Raw genomic sequence first — 18,611 nt, forward strand, 5'->3', positions numbered from 1 at the left:
ATAGGAGAACCAATCAGATACTTTAGGAGCTCTAAGGAAACCAATACGGGGAGAGACAGTGACGAGCGGCAGTGGAGATCGGTGAATTATCCCAGTGTAGTGCAGATTTTCTAATTCGGATTTCATGGATGAACATGGCCCAATGTAGATTTCTTCTTGCATATAGCGACGAAAGATTGACTTTTAAGTAGGGGTCACAATGGTGGTTCCTGCATGGTGCATCCAGCGCAAATCCAAGAGCAGCATGATAAAAGGGCATGTTTTTGTTTGCATGTTCACGTGTGGTTAATGCAGACAGGATTCTTTGAAAAAGGATTATCTTTGGTGTTTTAACATCTGAACACCTGTTTTATTGACAGAAATGGTGAAACCTATTGTTATATGGGGTTTAGTCTGTTTAGTGGTTCATTCGTAGCTGATCTGTCAGCACCGTTACAGTCGTCAAACAGTGGCAATAATAAAATGATAGCTTCAACAATTTGCATGTGGAATAGAATGGGAAAACATTGTTTGTTTCTGCATAAAAACCCTATATTTGTATTTTATTGTATTTAAGATGTGATCAATGTTGGGTTTGAATGTGAGTTTTCAATCAGTAAATCCAAGTATTTGAAGCACTATGTTTGTGCAATGATTCTGTTTCTGATATCTGTAATAGGTAAAAGGCATGAAATTGGATTTTAGTTTGAAAAAATAACCATGATCTTCATGTTTGGGGGATTTAGGAACAATTTTAGTGATGGGAATTGATGTTAAATGAAGTCGAAGTCGTGTTGGAGATTTTGTTTGACTTCGTTCGCAGATTGATCCCGATAATAGCATGCCAATGTAATCAGCAAAGAGATTTAATTTTGAGTGATTTAAGTTTAGTCCAAGATTGTTATCATGAGAATAGAATTGGACGCAGGTAACTTTCAAGAACGGTCTGAGAGGTACCGTTTAAACCATGCCATTGTACTGTCTGAAAATGTTAGTTGACCAAGTGTTGTGAGTAGAATCGTATGGTCCACAGTGTCAAAGGCTTTTGACAAGTTGAGGAATGATAAAAGGGCATGTTTGCTGTGGTTGTCCCACCGGATGACGGACGCTTGTGTTGCGCCCGAAACGTCGTGATTTAATTTATTTATACCTACGTGACTTTACCGAAAGAACCAAAGAGTATGGATCCCTGCAGTCACGAAAACTTCAAATCTAAGTTGAGGAATAGTGCACAGCAGTCGTGGCCTTTATCTACGTGACTGAAGAGAACATTGAATACATCCACCATTGCTATGGTGCTGCAGTAATCCTCTAGAAAATCAGACTGTTTACTCTGGTGGAGATTGTGACTTTTTAGGTGGCAGTTTCTGAGTTTTGGAATATTTTAGTAACTGGTTAAAGAATATAAATTGGTCTATGATGACGATTGCTTGTGTTGCGATCGAAACGTCGTGATCTATTATTATTTCTTCATACGTGACTTTACCAAGAGAACCAAAGAGTATGGTCTATTATTATTAGGCTCTTATTTGGAGCCATTTTTATATTCTGGACGAATAAGAGTGGAATTTCACTCTAGTGGAAATATATCTTGGATAAGTGAGAGGTTGAAATTTGTGTGAGGGGTTTATAGATGAGATCTGCCACAGCCACAAGTGCAAATGCAGGCAACTAATTTTCTTCCGTGGATGATGACGCCTTAATTGATGCAAATTTATACAGTACGTTCATTTTAGATATGAGACTAAAAAACAAGTATAGATGATAACTTCAACTAACAATTTCATGGTTAGTGAGTGATTTGAACGATGGTGTATTTATAGACATTTCATTCTGATGTTTTTGTCAAAGAGATGCCCTATTGATCCAAAATGAGAATTAAATCAATTGCCAATATCTTGTTTTATGAGCAGTTCTTTGCCATCCAGTAATATTTGTTTTGGAAACAAAACTCCACTTTACTTTTCTTTGTGTTCCACTCAATTATTCTACCAGAATAATTTGGTACAGCATTTCCTTAGGATGCAATATTTGGTTCAGTTAGAGTCCACACCCCTTTGGAGTGGATGAGTTGTGCAATTTATGGGTTGAACCAGTGGGGCTTGATTTTCCCTGAATATTAACTTTTCAAAAGCAGGCATGGTTATCAACATAGAAAGGAGGCACAATCAGAAGACATACCGAGTGGTGTCCAATATGACAATCTTACAGACGTGAGGTGGGTCAGAATTGTCGATGTCGTGGATGAAGGACCTGATGGTCAAATTATTTCACAGAGCGTTTAAATATAATTTCACGTGGATGTTTCAGCAGTTTCCTGTATGTCGAAATTCCAAATATCGAGCGGTCACTAAGATGAGTCCCCAACTTAAAAAACTTTTCTGGAGCATTTGACACGAGGACGCAAAGGATTTATGAGTGATCAGGGTTTTGTGTTTTTTGTTAGGATGCATCAGATTGAATTCAAATTTAAAGGCAAGAGCTTCAGTTGGAGGATTTATTCCAGTTCACGTCAGCAGTGATAATCAACTCCCCTTCAGGTGAGGCAGAAACAGCATTCAGCAGAAGTAGCAGCAACTCGAAACCACAGCTTTTTGATAGCTAGCCCCGTGTTGAATGTGTTGCTGAAAAATAAGAATAGTTTTTTTCCCTTTCTCTCAATAAAACAGGAGCCGAGTTAATATGTTCAAACACCAAACAGATACCTCTGCAAGGCATCACGTCTGCATTAACATCTTAACATTTTAACACCCATTTTATTGCCAGGAAGAGTCAACCCTATTCTAATATTTTAAGATGTTTTGATACTGCCAAAAAGAGTTCCATAAATAATGATGTGTTGGTTCCCGAGGAGAGTTATATTCAGTTAAAGGGCGTTGAGGTGATCCTCAACATGCGTTGTCGCTGGTGTACGTAGACTATACCAGCGCCCATCTTCGAAGGCCTGTTCAGTCTTGCGGAATTTAAGTTATCAATACCAATTGAGTTTGTGTTTTTCTAGACGCGAGTCTAGTTTCAGCGATGCATAAAAACGTGATTTCAGGCACTTTAACGCAATCCACGCGATCCATCTGGTGCGTGCTTCTCGATCTGTGTTCGCTGGGCAGTTTGCACTCTTGGATAGGGATGTGAGGGGCTGTGAGGTGGTGTGAGCTTGTTGTCCAAGGAGAGAGGCAGATGGGGTTATAACTTCCTCTTTTCTCCATCTCTCTGTCTATGGACGAGTCACAGGGGTAGAGGGTGAATGACAGCCGAGCTCATTATAACCCATATTCTTTCTTCTTTCCGATAATAACCGAGCTGCTCTTGTGTTGATACACAGCGACATTCTGAGATGGAGTGACAGCAGAGGAGGGCCATGGCTCGTCTAGCCCCGTGTTGAGGGTTTATTTTGCCACGATGTTCAATATTATAGAATGGGATTTTGGGCGTAAACTGAGGTTTTTTGGTTCTATGCCCAGCGCATGCATTTCTGGGAAGTGGCGACTGAGGTGGCGTTTCCCAATGTGGTGCCATCTGCTGTACGAGTGAAACGCTTTAGGGAAGTTGGACTGCTTGAAGAGGCGAAATAGCGCTTTGATTTGTAAGGAAAGTAAACATCACACTGAAGCAGACACGGCGAAGAAAAGAGAGTTAATGTTAAATGTATTGATCACTTTGTTAAATTTTGATTTAAAGCTTTCGTGACTGCAGGGATTCATCTTCTTGGTTCTTTCGGTGAAGTCACGTAAAATGGAAATAATAAAATTATAAAAATAAAACATTATAAAATAATTCTCACGACGTTTCGGCCACAACGCATGCAGCCGTCCTGAGGTGGAGAACAGGTCTGTCGAGGAGACCTGTTATCCACCTGAGGACGGCTGCTTGCGTTGTGGCCGAAACGTCGTGAAATTATTTTATTATGTTTTATTTTTATTATTTTATTATTTCCATTCTACGTGACTTTACCGAAAGAACCAAGAAGATCACTTTGTTGTTCTAAATACGAACTCTCCTCTGCAAAATACAATTAATCTTACACTGCACTGTACTGCAGTGTGGTTGGTCTGAAGGCCACCCCACCACCCCTCTCCCAACCACCACCCCCACCACCACCCCCACCACCCCTGCCCCCACCACCCCTCCCCCCCATCCCCCACCACCGCCCCCCATCCCCCACCACTAACGCATAAAGGGGAACTTTAACATTGCAGACCTCTCCAAACAATGTCGCCGAGTCTTCGTCGCATCCCAAGCGGTCATCGTTAGTCACGCGAGGCGATAGTGTATCCGCCCATTGCAAGTGTTGCCTCAAGTAAAATGCAATGGACACATGATTCATGTCTGAGTCACTCGTACTCGTGTTGATTGTCAGAGTCTCTTGTTGGCATTCATAGGCCTCAAATGGACTTGCTCCTGCCTACATTCGTGACCTTCAAGCCGCGTATATTCCATCAAGATGAAGAAGATCCTCAGATTGTGCATTGCTCACTGCCCCCACAGTCTCGGCTTCACACTTGGGGTGACGATGCCTCTGCAATTGCGGCACACACATACTCCGGGACTCCTTTTACCCTTCGAGGTATCGGGGACTTCTGAGACATACATCTTTAAATCGCGACTAAAAACGTATATCTGTTTAGGGGCCGTGCATAAATGGCGTCACGCGATTTTGGACGATTTTTGACCCCCCCCCCCTCGTTACACGGCGTCACAAAAAGTCAGACCCCCCCCCCCTCAAATATGACGTCACAAAGCTCTGCCCCCCCAAAAAAATTAAACATGCTTCAAATCGCTTTAAATTATTGTCATTGTAGTGCGTGTTTAATGTGGCGCTGCACTGATGTTGTAAGAGAAAACATTTATTAAAAAGTCGATTTAATTAAGTAGAACGTGTTGTCTGTATTTATTTAAAGTTGCGCATTTTGATGTGACGTCACATCGCGCCCTCCCCCCCCCCCAAAAAAAAGATACAAAGGTCTATTTTTATACTTTTTGCATGGTGTACAGTCTGGAAACTACCCAATTGCCAAGTTTCAAGTTTGTTGCATATAGGGAAGTATGCTAAACATTTCGAACAGTCACACATATTCACAAATTTCCCTTTTATATATAGATTGTATTATTAGTTTAATTGAAAACAATTACAATGGATACCCATTCACACGCACCGTGAGTAGTACCCGTTCGTGTGTGCGGGTTATCTCAAGGCACTCCGGTTTGTACGCACAACAATAGCTCACAACCTATTTGTCGGTACATTTTCTGGATGGAGGTCTCCACACAGCTTTGGGCGTATAACCATACTTCACCATCCTGGTCAGTGCGAATTGGGGTGCGAGGAGATGTTAACTCCCTTGTCTGGTATACAGGAGGTTAGGGTTCTATCCCGACCTTGATGCCTGCTGTATATTTGGATTTTGCATGTCTCTCTCTCTCTCCCCGTGGTCGCGTGGATGTTCTTCGGGTCCGTTAAGAATCAATATGCGTTTGGAGTATTTGGCTGCTGCTATAAATTTGCACCTGATGGTATCAGCCACTTCGTTGAGCTGTTATTTGTGATAGCCAAGTCGCTTCTGAAAAAAGAGCTACATCGCAGCTCAGTGGGCCTTACCTGGTACAATAAAAACAGAAGTAATAGCATAGTAATAGTATTGTAGTAGTAGTAATAGTATTGTAGTCGTAGTAATAGTATGGTAGTATTAATAGTAGTAATTGCTGTGGCGGAGGTTATCTTTCAGTCCAGATGCCGGTCGCCACTGATGTGGGCCGGAAATGAATCTGTCCCCATCCCTTTGCACATCCGCAACGCAAATGCATCTCTGACTTTTAAGTAACAACTTAAGGCATCTCTCTCTATCTCTTGGGCCAGGCTTTCAAGCCGCCCTGAGCTTGGCGCCTCTGAGTTTGTTGACTTGCCTGCCAAATCTGGCGCGTTCAATATAATTGTAGTGGGTACAAACTTGAGAGGACTTCACACTTCTGGAGGCAGCACGTTTATTTCAACATTACAATAACACAAAGGGGTACGGCCCCTTCCACCCAATACCTAGCGAGGTATTCCCTCCAGGCTAGCCTGCCCTAACACTGGTTACGCTCTAACCTCTTCGCTGGTTAAGCTTTGACCCGACCCTAGCCAGGGGTTCGGGTTCTGCCCTTTGGGCTCTTTGCTTCGGGTCTTCAAGGTGGCAGCTCCAGGGTGGCTCTTGAGTCTTCAGGTAACGATGACTCCTGGTACCGTTCAGGGGACCGTCTTTTATATTGATCTCTGGCTCACTCCGCCCCTAGCCACTCCTCCCTTTTGGTACAAACTGGAGGGGCCTGGGGAGTGACGTTATCCTCCATCCCCCTTCCTGGGGGTCTGGAGATTTGTACCTCTGGTCCCGAGCTGCCTCGGGGTTTACGTTGACCCAACGGCAGAGGTCGCAACCGGGTACCCGATACCCGTACCCTACCCGATACCCAGCTACCCGTACCCGGTCGGGTACGGGTACCCGTTTTCGACCCTGGTGCGGCCGAGTACGGGTACGGGTAGGCCGTGAGTCACTGGTGAGTCACCGTTTGTCACTCATTTCCCAACGTCTTGTCTCTTCTCACAATTCAAGTTCCTAGAATCAACCCACCCGCGCCTGCAACATGGCTTCATCCCAGAGGTCGCAATCAGGTACCCGATACCCGTACCCTACCCGATACCCGGCCGGGTACGGGTAGGGTACGGGTACGGCCGGGTACGGGTACCCGTTTGCGACCCTGGTGCGGCCGGGTACGGGTAAGGAATCAAAACCCGTTTGCGACCTCTGCCCAACGGCCTGATTCATCACCATTATACTCCCTTCTGCCCCCTGTTGATTCGAGGCCGTTATTACAGGCTACAAGTAGTGGCAATCGCGTACAGCGCTCAACGATGCCACTACATTATTAACACATTCCTGCGGAGGGAGCTGGTAGGAACGTCGGGTTGCTCGGTCAATGGCCAGGGTCAACGGCGGCGTGGTGTATTCCGCAAATATGGCCGACTGTGAGGGCGGGCACAAGCCGGCGTGAGTAGGTTAAACGTTGAGTTTTATAAGGGCACCACGGGGTGACCAGCCCCTCCCCACCCAGCCCCACCCTCCCACCCCCCACCCAGCACCACCCTCCCCACGCAGCCCGTCCCCACCCTCCCCACCCAGCCCCTCCCCATCCTCCCCTCAACACCCAGCCCCTCCCAACCCAGCCCCTCCCTCCCAACCCAGCCCCTGCCTGCACGACGGACGGACACAATAATCCCCTGTGGGCTGGTGGAACCAGTGGGTTCCTATCAGTATCATCATCATTACACTCACCGCAGGGCATGGGCCGATATTGATCTGTCTGGTGGACGTGGCGGAGTTCCTCGCGATGCTGCGAGCTATGCATTGAGTCAAAAAAGAACCGCATCTCATCACCAAAACCCGCGTTGTTTTAATTGATTACTTTTCTTTGTTTAAAAGCTATTAATCTACGCCGGAAAGAGTCACACTGCATCTTAGGAAGCTGTTTTCAGACAAGTGATAGCAAATGTATAATAACGATTTCAACTTGTTCCGTGCCGTCCAGTATTCGCTCGATCTCGTAGAGGCAGAGAGGGAGGCGGGAGCGGCCCAGAAACGCGAGGAGGAACAACAGAGGAGCGGAAAGGCAGCAGATATGCGGTTAAGACCCGGCCACATGATGATCGTTGGTACATTTAGGAGAAACCCTGAGGCACCCTTTTTAACAAAACTTGTTTTCGTGAAAATGTGAATCACCTCGCTTCGTATACAAGAGGTCGTGGGTTTGATACCAAATCTGACGCTTGCTGTATTTTTGGAGTTTGCGTGTCTCTCTCCCCGTAGTCGTGAGGATTTTTCTCCGGGTCCTCCGGTTTTCCCCCCAGATTCAGAATCACGTGTTTCCTGTACAGTGGGCCTCACCTGCTAAAATAAAATAACATAGTTTAGTTTTTTTTTTGTCGAGCACTGAGAGACATTTAATAGGAAGTAAGTAAGCTTTTAGGATTACGTTTGTTTCCTGTGGGGTCAACACATCCATCAAGTATTCTGCCGCCTTGTTAAGAAAGACTTTGTTCACGAACAGGGCACCATTCGATATTTATGCGGTTGTCCTCAGGTGAAGAACAGGTCTGTCGACAGACCTGTTCTTCACCTGAGGACGGCTGCTTGTGTTGTGGCCGAAACGTCGTGAGAATTGTATTTTATGATGTTTTATTATTTTAATATTGTATTATTTCCCTTCTACGTGACTTTACCGAAAGAACCAAGAAGATGAATCCCTGCAGTCACGAAAGCTTTAAATCGAAATTTATGCGGTTATTGAGAGACGTACAATTTGCGAACACAGTCCGTTAGGGGGCGTCCAAAGCAAAATCTAAGAGCTAAATTGGCAAAGTGGCTTAGCTGTATTTTAACCATGTACTAGAGGCTAATTCGTGAAATGATCTCGCAGTAGTCGAATGATGGTGGAATGGTCGCATTTACCAAATCTAAGCGAAACGTGGTTGGACAACAACGTTCATTTTTGTACAGAAAGCCAATTTGTATTTTTTTCTTGGTGATGATATCAATGTCAGTCTACGATGCGTTGGTTGCATATTACGAACAATTGTTTTATTTGACCAGGTAAGACCCACGGAGCTACATATCTCTTTTTCAGTAACGGCCTGCCCACAAATGATAGCACAACGCAGTGGTTTATCATCGCGTGGAAATGTATAGCAGCCAAATACTCTAAACGCTGCATTATAAATGTAAAGGGGAAAACCGGAGGACCCGGAGACAAATCCACGCGACCACAAGGAGAAGATGCAAACTCCAAGTATAGAGGCATCAGGGTTGGGATCGAACCCACGATGAGGTAATTAACATCTCCAAGCCACCGTGACTCAACTCTGTGGAGTCTGAAACCCAGTGGGGTGTCAAAACATCATCAGCACGCTCGACCATCCTTGTCAATTGGAGAAAAAAACTATGAACCCCTTTCATGGAAGCTATGGCACGATACATGCATTACTCTCGCGAGAATGGAGCACCTCAGCCATAAACTTAAGGGGAAAGTACAGGAGTATGATTCGAAATGGTCCCCGTTTCTCCTACACCCAGCGTGAGCGGACAGGTAAATGGGGGCCGGGGGGGGGGCTGAACTCCTGATGTCACACTTCCTCGGTAAACATATGGTGGCCGTAGCTCTAGGGGATGTGTAACATAGACAAAGTCACTCGGTGCATGGATATTATTTTATATTCTGGTTCTGTTAAAACAATACTTAAAATCTCTTTTAAAAATACTTGGCTTCCAATCATTTCCCAGTGAACGCAGTAACATTTTGCCGGATCCTACTCCAAGGGCTCCTGGCCCCGGGTTCGTCCCTCGCTAGTGGATTGTGTTTATACCTCCCCGACATTCGCGTTCTGTATTGGGCTTTTTTGTAGTAAAAATAAATTAAAAGGGCAACATTTATGAGAACTTGGTGGATGTCGTGCAGTAACTTTCACGGAAGCCTGATTGTTGGGGGTGCAGCAAGTCATTTGCCGAGATATCGCTACACGTAGCTGCCTGCAGTGCAGCGTTGAGGAAGTTTCATACCCTGGCATGCCAGAATCAGGCAGTACAGCAAAGTGTTGACTAATCTCCTGTTTACATCTGTATGGGGGATAGAGTGTTGCCCCCTCACACAAGGCATGGGTTTTCTCCCGGGTGGTCTACTTTCCTCCCACACGAACAGTATAATAAACACAACTCATCATTAACTGTCCGAAAACATCTATAAATAAATCAATAAACCCCCAATGTGGCAGGACCTTTCTGAAAAAGTCCGACGACTAAAGTGTGGCTTTCCTGAACAAACAACTAAATTAGTATCATAATTTATCGTCCATCATAGAGGTCTTTGGGTTAGATCGCGTAAATATATAAATGTGTCGGTAAAACCCGCCACCACAGACACAGCCAAATAGTAAGGGTTGTCACGTAAACAGAACATGCCAATTCGTCACTAGTACAGCACACCGGTGTGTTGGAGAGCCAAGCCACAACATTTACAATCTGAGTACGACGTTTCGCCAGTAATTACAACTAGCTTCATCAGGCGACAGCCAAATTTGTGGAGAAGTCTGTTTCGTTCCTTATATAGAGGCGTTGATGTGTTGACCACGCAGCTGCGCTCTTGCACAATGTGGGGGGGGGGGGGGATTACTGAGGCAACGTACATTATGCATGTGCATTATGCGAGCCCTTTGAACTTGTCCTTCCGGTCTATTGTGTTTATTAAAATAGCCCTACCAACGGTAATCCCTATTGAAGTACGCTGCCCTTTGTAGACATGCATTCAAATAATGTATTGTTTGATGATTCGCTTCCACGAGGCACTACGGCGGTAGCTATCCGAACAGTTAAAGTTATTTTGATTTCTTTCAATTTCGATAAATGCTCTAATTTGTCTTGGCCAGTAGTAGTTAGTTTTGCACAAAACGTCAACATTATCAAAATCAATTGAGTGTCTTTGTTGGCACGTGTGTTCTGCTACTGCTGACAGTTGTATTTGGGATAATTTAATATTTCTCTGATGTTCTTTTAGTCTCGTGGTTATCATTCGTCCTGTCTGGCCAACATCGCATTTACCATACGTGCAGTTAATCCTGTCCACACCTTTTGTTGATAGCTTCGGTCATACATCATTTGTACCAGATATTAATTCTGTATTTTATATACCGTGCCAAATCTGACTCGGATGTTAAGTTTCTTCAAACATCTGGCTAGTTTATCAGTTACTCCTGCAATATACTATATTTTGATCGATTTAAATACTTGGGCAGTTTCAATGCTCTTGTTATCTTATTTGGTTTTTGTATTCAATGCCCTGTTGATTTGTGCATCATTGTAACCATTCATTTGCATCACTTCTTTAACATCTTGAATTTCACTTCTCAGACTGTCACCATCTGACATTTTCTTAGCTCGTTGAATGAGCGTCTTGATAAGAGTAGATTTCTGTGCGGGGTGATGGTGTAACTCTGCATTCAGATAGGTGTCATTATGCGTTTTCTTTCGGGAAACATTGTGTGTTATTTTACCATTTCTACCCCGTCCGAGCAGAATATCCAGAAATGGTCGACTTTTGTCAGCTTCCACTTCCATTGCGAGTTGAGATGATTTAGCATAGCCACCTATTGACATGCTAATTTTTGCCTGGCAGCCCTTTGATTGGTGGAAAACCCATCACCGCCGCGGTCGCTGCCTACCACTTGCATTGGCTGCTGACATTTGGGCAACGCCCATTTCAAACCTTTATAAGCAGTTGTCTTTAGAAGCTAACCCCCCTTTTCCTGATGACGACCACTTGTGTTGTGACCGAAACGTCGTAGTTTTTTGTTATTTTCTTTGAACCTATCTACGTGACTTTACCGAAAGATCCCAAATCATATTTAGCTTGTGCATGTTTCACCATCACGTGGCGTGGTGGGTTTTTCCACAATCTCATCCACTGAAGACTTCCCGAGTGATGTGGCATGGGGCTCAATTATAGCACAAGGTGACATTGGTGGTGGTGGAGGTGATGGTGGGGGTGATGATAATAATGATGGGATTGGGTTCAACACGGTTCAGATTCCAGTTCACAGAGGAAGTGTTCCAGATAGTTGAGAGAAATGTGGTCGGCCTACTCCCACCATCTACAATGTCCCACATACGAGAATGAGAAGGTTTACCACAGCCATATAGCACAGCACGGATTACTGGTGCGAGCTACTGAGGATATACCTCTTTAATTCCATCAAAGGAGTACCTTGCAGCGCCACACCTCTGACCATCCAAAGGGAAACAAGAGAGATGTTAACTCCCTCGCCTGGTGTACAGGAGATTGTGGGTTTGACTCTGACCCCTGTATATTTTGTGTTTACGTGTTCTCCCGTGGTCGTGTGGATTTTTCTCCGAGCCCTCCGGTTTTTGCCTCCGCATTCAGAAAAAATACGTTTAGAGTATTTGGCTGCTATACATTTCCATTTCCACGTTATGAAGTGGTTTCCTTTCAGTTCAAAGACTCTATAAAGAAACAAACGTAAGCGTCCTTTCAAAAGTGTGACATTCCACGTGCCTTTTATATTTTGTGGGTGGGGGGGGGGATTTATGACCAAATAAATAATAAGGGTCCGCGACCACTGGTTGATTGGAGGCGCAAGGGTCTGCCGAGTTCCCGAGGGACATACAGGGCACACGTAGTGCTCGAGCGCAGAGTGGTCTTAGTTCTTAGCAGAGAGGAGTGGGGAAAAGTGCGTACGGCGGCATGCATGTGGAGGTAGACAGCGCTCTAACTATCACGGGCAGTGCAGGGTGCGTGACAAAGGTAACTTCCAGAAGAAGCCAACACATTTGTCAACAACACCTATATATATTTTTTACGGCCACAGAGTGTTACAGGAACTCTTCCACTTATGACCGAGTTAGGTTGGCTGTGTGGTGGTGGGTTTAACGACACATTTATATATTTACGTGATCTAACCCAAAAAACCTGCATTTTGGAGTTAGGTTCCAGGGGTCTGTTTGTAAGTCGATTTATTTGTAAGTCCAACTACACGTTTTTTTTACGGCCACAGAGTGTTACACCTGCTGGCCTGTAAGGGTAATTAGGGTTATAGCTGCATTACATAATGCCTTATTATGAAGGGGAATATCTGGGGTAAAGGTCAAGGGCGGAGTCAGTCGAGAAGCTCCGGAAACCATCCCGAAGGATCTAGAAGGTTCTAGAAAGGGGGCATGGCCAAAGGTGGAGCTTGGCTATGCCAGGCAGATATAAGGAGCACCAAACCAGAGCTTCGGGGCTGTTAGCGTGGGGTCTGGGTCCTGGTTGCGTCGCTGCTGTCGACCACGTGGCTATTCTTCTGCAAGACCAGCTGTGCTCGTCAACCAGCCAGCGCAGCGCAGGACAAAGATGGGCTTCGTGTTTGGACAGCCTAGGTGTAGCTGCGTTACGAAGTGTATCGCCCTGTGTGCTCTCAATAAATAACCATTCCACTAGACGTGTCAGAAGTTGCTCACTACACAGGTGTAGAGTAATAGCGCTGACTGCTGACGAAAAGTGGTACTGACAGCGTATGGCAGTACACACGTCAGTAGGCGACAGTATATACGGGGCGGGGGGGGGGGGAAGACAACTAAGGGAATGCTCAGGAAGGGGTCCATCTGGAAGCCCCGGGAACCTGCAAGTAGGTTCTAGAAGTGGGGCGTGGCCAGGGTGGAGCAAGTCCACGCCGGAAGCATAAGAGGGAGCCCTGATTGGGAGCTCGGGGCTGTTGCTGAAAGTGTATCCCCTCGCCGTGCTACTGTTTGTCACCATCGTCGCCGCCATCTTCACCATCTGCTGTTCGTCACCATCGTCATAGCCATCTTCACCATCACTGGGCACCGCTAGCTAGACAGCCTGCCAACTGTACTAGCTATATAATGCTGCTGACAGTAGACGGTTGTGTGTAATATATATAGTGTGCGCCCACGCAGGGTTCGTATAATCCCCATTTGTGTACAAGAATACAGAAGGTGCGAAGAGGAAGAACCCACCTGTAGTGTCGTTGGAGAACGGCGAGGATGTTATGCCCCCAAAAGCCCCGGAGTCCGGGACCCCAGTCACGTGTTCCGTGGGAACGGTGCCTTCGGAGCAATGGGAGCAGCCGCCAGTTCTTTGCAGCTGCTTGCCAAGGAGGGGTGGTGCGAGCTCACCGGGCACCGCAGACAGCTGCTGTCTTCCGTCGCGCAGCTTGCTGCGGCTGTGCCCGCTGGAGAAGCCATGGCGCAGGAGCTGCAGGCGGTCGGGATGCCTTCCGCCGCCGTGCTCACCTGGGACCAGGCTGCCATTTTATCCAGCGCGGGTGTGGCGCGGCTGGCGGCCGCCATTTTGTCAATGGAGCGGGACCTGTTTCGCGCCAAAATTGAGTTGCCCTCAGCAGCACTCGTGGGAGCCCCATTCCACCCAAGGTGGTACGAATTCGGCGCCGACAGCTCCCACCAGTAGCTGCAGCAAGAGAGAAAGAGTGACGAGCAACGACAAGCAATCAACCTGGAGAAAGGGCGGAAAAGCGCCATGCATCGACCAAGCGAGCATCGCACAGGACCAGCAGCAGCAGCCGAACTGCGAGTGCAATCGTGCACCACCAGAGAGCATAGAGCAGGAGAGAGTGCTCAACCAGGGCAACGGGCAAGAGTGTCGGCCCCGTCGACCTGCAGACGAGTTGCGAGCGCAACCGTGCATCGCCAGAGGGCATAGAGCAGGAGAGAGTGCTCAACCAGGGCAACCGAGCAAGAGTGTCGGCACCAGCAACCAGCGGATGAGCTGCAAGCGCAATCGTGCATCGCCAGAGAGCACGGAAGAGGAGAGAGAGTGAGCAACCAGGGCAGCCGAGCAAGAGTGCTGGCCCCGGCGACCTGCAAACCAGTTGCGAGCGCAATCGGGCACCTTCAAAGACAAGCGTCGTGCCGACTCAGCTCATCCAGCAGGAGACTGGCCTGCAGCATCGCCAAGAGAGAGCGAGAGCACCGTGTGTATGACACGCTCACACACACACACAACTTATCGCTCAGCAGGGAATCAACTAAATTTTGGTACAAGAAAAGCCCCACCTCGGCGTCTGCTTAACACAAAGAGTTGAGCAAGGAAACAATACACCAACACACATAACGCACATATCGGGACTAATAAGATTATTCCAAAGTTCTTTTTGTGTTTCAAAAAGGGTGGCCATCCTAAGGTGGTGTGTCAACTATTAGCTGATCATGAAAAGCATTGCTGCCTATTGAGTTACTTAGATACGGTCGTTTAGAAGTATTTGAGTCATTCTTGTTGTTAATTGCATAATATGTACCAATGCATTCATTGATGAAACTAAACATTTAGAAACATCTATGTTGCGAATCTACACACTCGCAGGAAGACTATTGTGTTAAAATTTATTTTGATCACAGAATCTTGCCCGCGAATTGATTGAAGCCTTAGCCAATTGATAAGCATTTGCTAGACAAGCAGGCACACTTCCGCACACCATTGTTCCAAGACATTTTGTTAATTGCATAATATTACCAATGAATTCACTGAGGTCTACTTTTGCTTACGGGACATGTTCTTTATTGCTGTTCATATGAATATTGTCACATTTAATTTTTAAGGACTTTTTCCCATCGCCGTGTATGCTCGTTTTTACGCGGAGGAATTAACCGATGATACTGTTACCGAGTTTAACAAACGCAATCATTGAGGGTTAAATGTATGGATCAATGAGGAGGACATATCCAGGAGTACTGTGTTGACCTTCCTAGCATGAGAGTTCGCGTATTAGAGTGTTATGTTTTTGTTTAGAGATTGAAATTGCTCAACACAGAAGAGTCTGAGTGGTGCCTTCCTAAGTTAATGCATAATAATCTATATTATAAGAATTGTATCCTGCGGTGAGATCTGAATCTTGAGACCTGACAAACACTAAAACATAATCAGTAAAAGTTAAAGCAAGAATCATTGTATTAGCCCGATTGATAATACTACCCTAGACAACGAGGCAAAGACAAATTATCATAATTTCATAAATTAGCATAATTTTGGATAATTACACAGTTTTCCATTTAATTTTTAATATTTTTCTTAATTTTTCAAGACCCAATATATACAACGCGTTCCATTCCCCCGGAGAAAAAGAAGATGCTCACCCAAGCTTTTGCGGAGATGGCGGAGGTCTACGAGCCGCCAGATGACAGAATGAGAACATTTCAGCACCGTAGGCGGGGGAGCTCAGAGTTGCCCTTCGCCTACAGAAGCGCTTTGATGGCCTTGGCGGTTGACGCCTACCCCGACGTTAAACAAGAGCAGTTAGATCCGCTGGTGATGGAACGTATGTTGGTGTTGGCCAGGGAGATGGATGTCGTCCTTCCCACGTGCGGCCACGAAATTAAGACGTCCTTGTGGGCCGCGCGTTACCTCAACGCACATGAGAATTTGAAGCGATGGGCGCAGATGGCGGCATGGACGGAGGATCCAGCTAAAGATCGTCAACCCATTGGCTGTTGTCCATCTAAGGTTATTGTCATCGCTGATGAGGCGCCGTCGGCGGACGATGCCGTGGGGGCTGTTGCTCCTTGGAACCAGCGTCGCAAGGATGGTCGACGTTATCAAGGCATCTACCGACCGCACCGGGACGACGATCTGCTGCACCGGCGGCCTCCGGTCACATGCTACTGATGTGGCCGGGTGGGCCATTACTCCAGGGAGTTCCGTGTTCATCTCGCGTTACCGTCTGGATCACCGCCCGTGTCCCCGGCAGCCGACCGTCCGCCTTCACGTCCCTCCACACAGGCGAGTTAGCACATGTCGGGCACCCGAGCACGTTCACCATCTCATTCATCCCATGTCACCGGGACGGGTTCATCGCATCGGGAAGGTTCGCTGCGTAACACACATTGTTAAGGGCTGGCCGGCTTCACAAATGCAATGGAGGAAATTGGCTCGTAGAGTTGTTGCTGCGGCGGCGGGATCATCGACAGTCGCGGCCACTATTCAGGGTGTTGATGTTCGCGTTTTGGTTGATACGGGGGCCTCGGCTACGATTATTTCCTATGTCATTTTCCAGCTGTTGAATATCCATGCGTCGTGTGTTTGGCCGGTGTATGATGTGTGCGTTGCGGCTAACGGGAGTAGTATGGACATCATTGGCTAGGTTGACGCATGTATCGCTATTGGGGAGGTTCACGTGTCCGGGCCCATGTTAATTTCGTGCATGTTGGCCATGCCGTGCCTGTTGGGCACTGATTTTTTGTCTCGGATGCTGGTTAAAATCCTCGTGAACCAAGGTTGTATTCAGCTGCCGTCGGGTCGTACATTGCGGTTTTTGTCGTCGCCGTTGTCGCAACCGGCATCCGCCGATACGGTTCAGGCGTTGGTTGAGGCCATCGTCATGTTCTTAGGTTTTTTCGGTAAAGTCACGTAGGTAAAAAAATTCAAATTAATTAAAGTAAAATAAAAATTAAATAAAAAATCACGACGTTTCGGAGGCAACACAAGCTTCCGTCTTCAGGTGGAACCGTCACAGCACGATAGCTGTATCAAGTGAGAGAAATTCCAAGAAAACAGTCCTTGTATATATACTGGTTGAGGGTGGGAGGAGCCAAGGTAGGCCCTGAATATTATTTTTGTGAGGTTCGGTGCGGCTGAAGCACGCTGTTAGGAATAAGCCTTTGTTGTGTAAACTAGATGCCGATGATGTAAAGGTGCGTGCAAATGGGACTGAGCCTTTTGTTATGTAGAAGTGATGCGGCTGAAATCGCTGCCAGGAAATTAGTCTTTGTTGTGTAGAATGGTTGACTGAGCCTTTGTTATGTAGAGATGGTGCAGCTGAAATCTATCGCAAGCACATCGGTTGCGACGTCAGGGTGAATGGGGTTTTGTTGACGCCCTCGAATGCTACGCGAGGGTTGACGTTGGTCTGCACTCAGACCATCCTTAGAACGGGTCAGGCCCCGTTTTTGCAGGTTTTGAATGGGGGGCCTGGCGATGTTGTCGTGCCAGCGGGCACTATCCTCGCTCACGCCACCACTGCGTTTACCGACCGGGAGGAGCACACGTCAGCGCAGGCTGTCTGCGCTGTCTGTAAGAAATGTTCGACGGACGATTGGTAGATCGCCAACTTGTGTGCCGAAAATGCATCACTGTCACCGGCTCAGCGTGAGGAATTGTGCCTTTTGTTGTCCGAATTTTCGGACATGTTCAGCAAGGATGATTACGTCTTGGGTCGGACGTCCTTGTTGTCTCATCACATAGACACGGGCAATGCTAGCCCCATTCGGTTTAATCTGCATCATATGGAGTTGTCGGAGAAAGAAAGCGTGCACTGCGCTGTTGATGACATGTTGGCTGTGGACATTATTTCACCATCCACTAGTCCGTGAGGAGCTCCTGTAGTTTTGGTCAAGAAAAAGGATGGTAACCTACGGTTTTGTGTGGACTTTTGGCGCCTTAATAAGGTTTCCGTAGCGGACACATATCTCCTGCCTCGGATGGATGATTCTTTGGATACTTTGTCTGGAGCGCGGTTTTTCTCCACACTTGATTTGTCTTCTGGAAACTGCCCCTCGATGAGTCCTCGAGGCAGAAGACTGCGTTCCGTACTCCGCAAGGTCTTTTTCACTTGAATTGTTTGCCGATGGAATTGAATGCCGCTCCTGCCACATTCCAGAGACTTATGGAACTTGTCTTGGCCGATCTCCAATGGGACACTTGCCTAATCTATCTGGACGATGTCATCGTGTTCAGCCGGTCATTTGAGGACCACCTCCTCTGGCTGCACGCTGTTTTTGAACGGATGCGTTCGGTTAATCTTAAATTCAAACCCAAAAAGTGTCATCTTTTGCAGACTTCAGTCCGGTATTTGGGTCACATTGTGAGTGCCGATGGTATTTCAACCGATCCCGCTAAGACGGCGTGTGTACGTGATTGGCCGGTCCCTGCGAGTGTAGATGTCCGAAGCTTTGTCGGCTTTGCCTCCGATTATCGCCAGTTCATTTCGGGGTTCGCGTCTATCGCGAAGCCGTTGCATGCGCTTATGGGCAAAAATCAGCGGTTCCATTGGGGCCCGGAAGACGAGGCTGCTTTCAATACCTTCGTGA

Source organism: Lampetra fluviatilis, chromosome 72, assembly GCF_964198595.1.
Source record: "Lampetra fluviatilis chromosome 72, kcLamFluv1.1, whole genome shotgun sequence".
NCBI lineage: Eukaryota > Metazoa > Chordata > Hyperoartia > Petromyzontiformes > Petromyzontidae > Lampetra > Lampetra fluviatilis.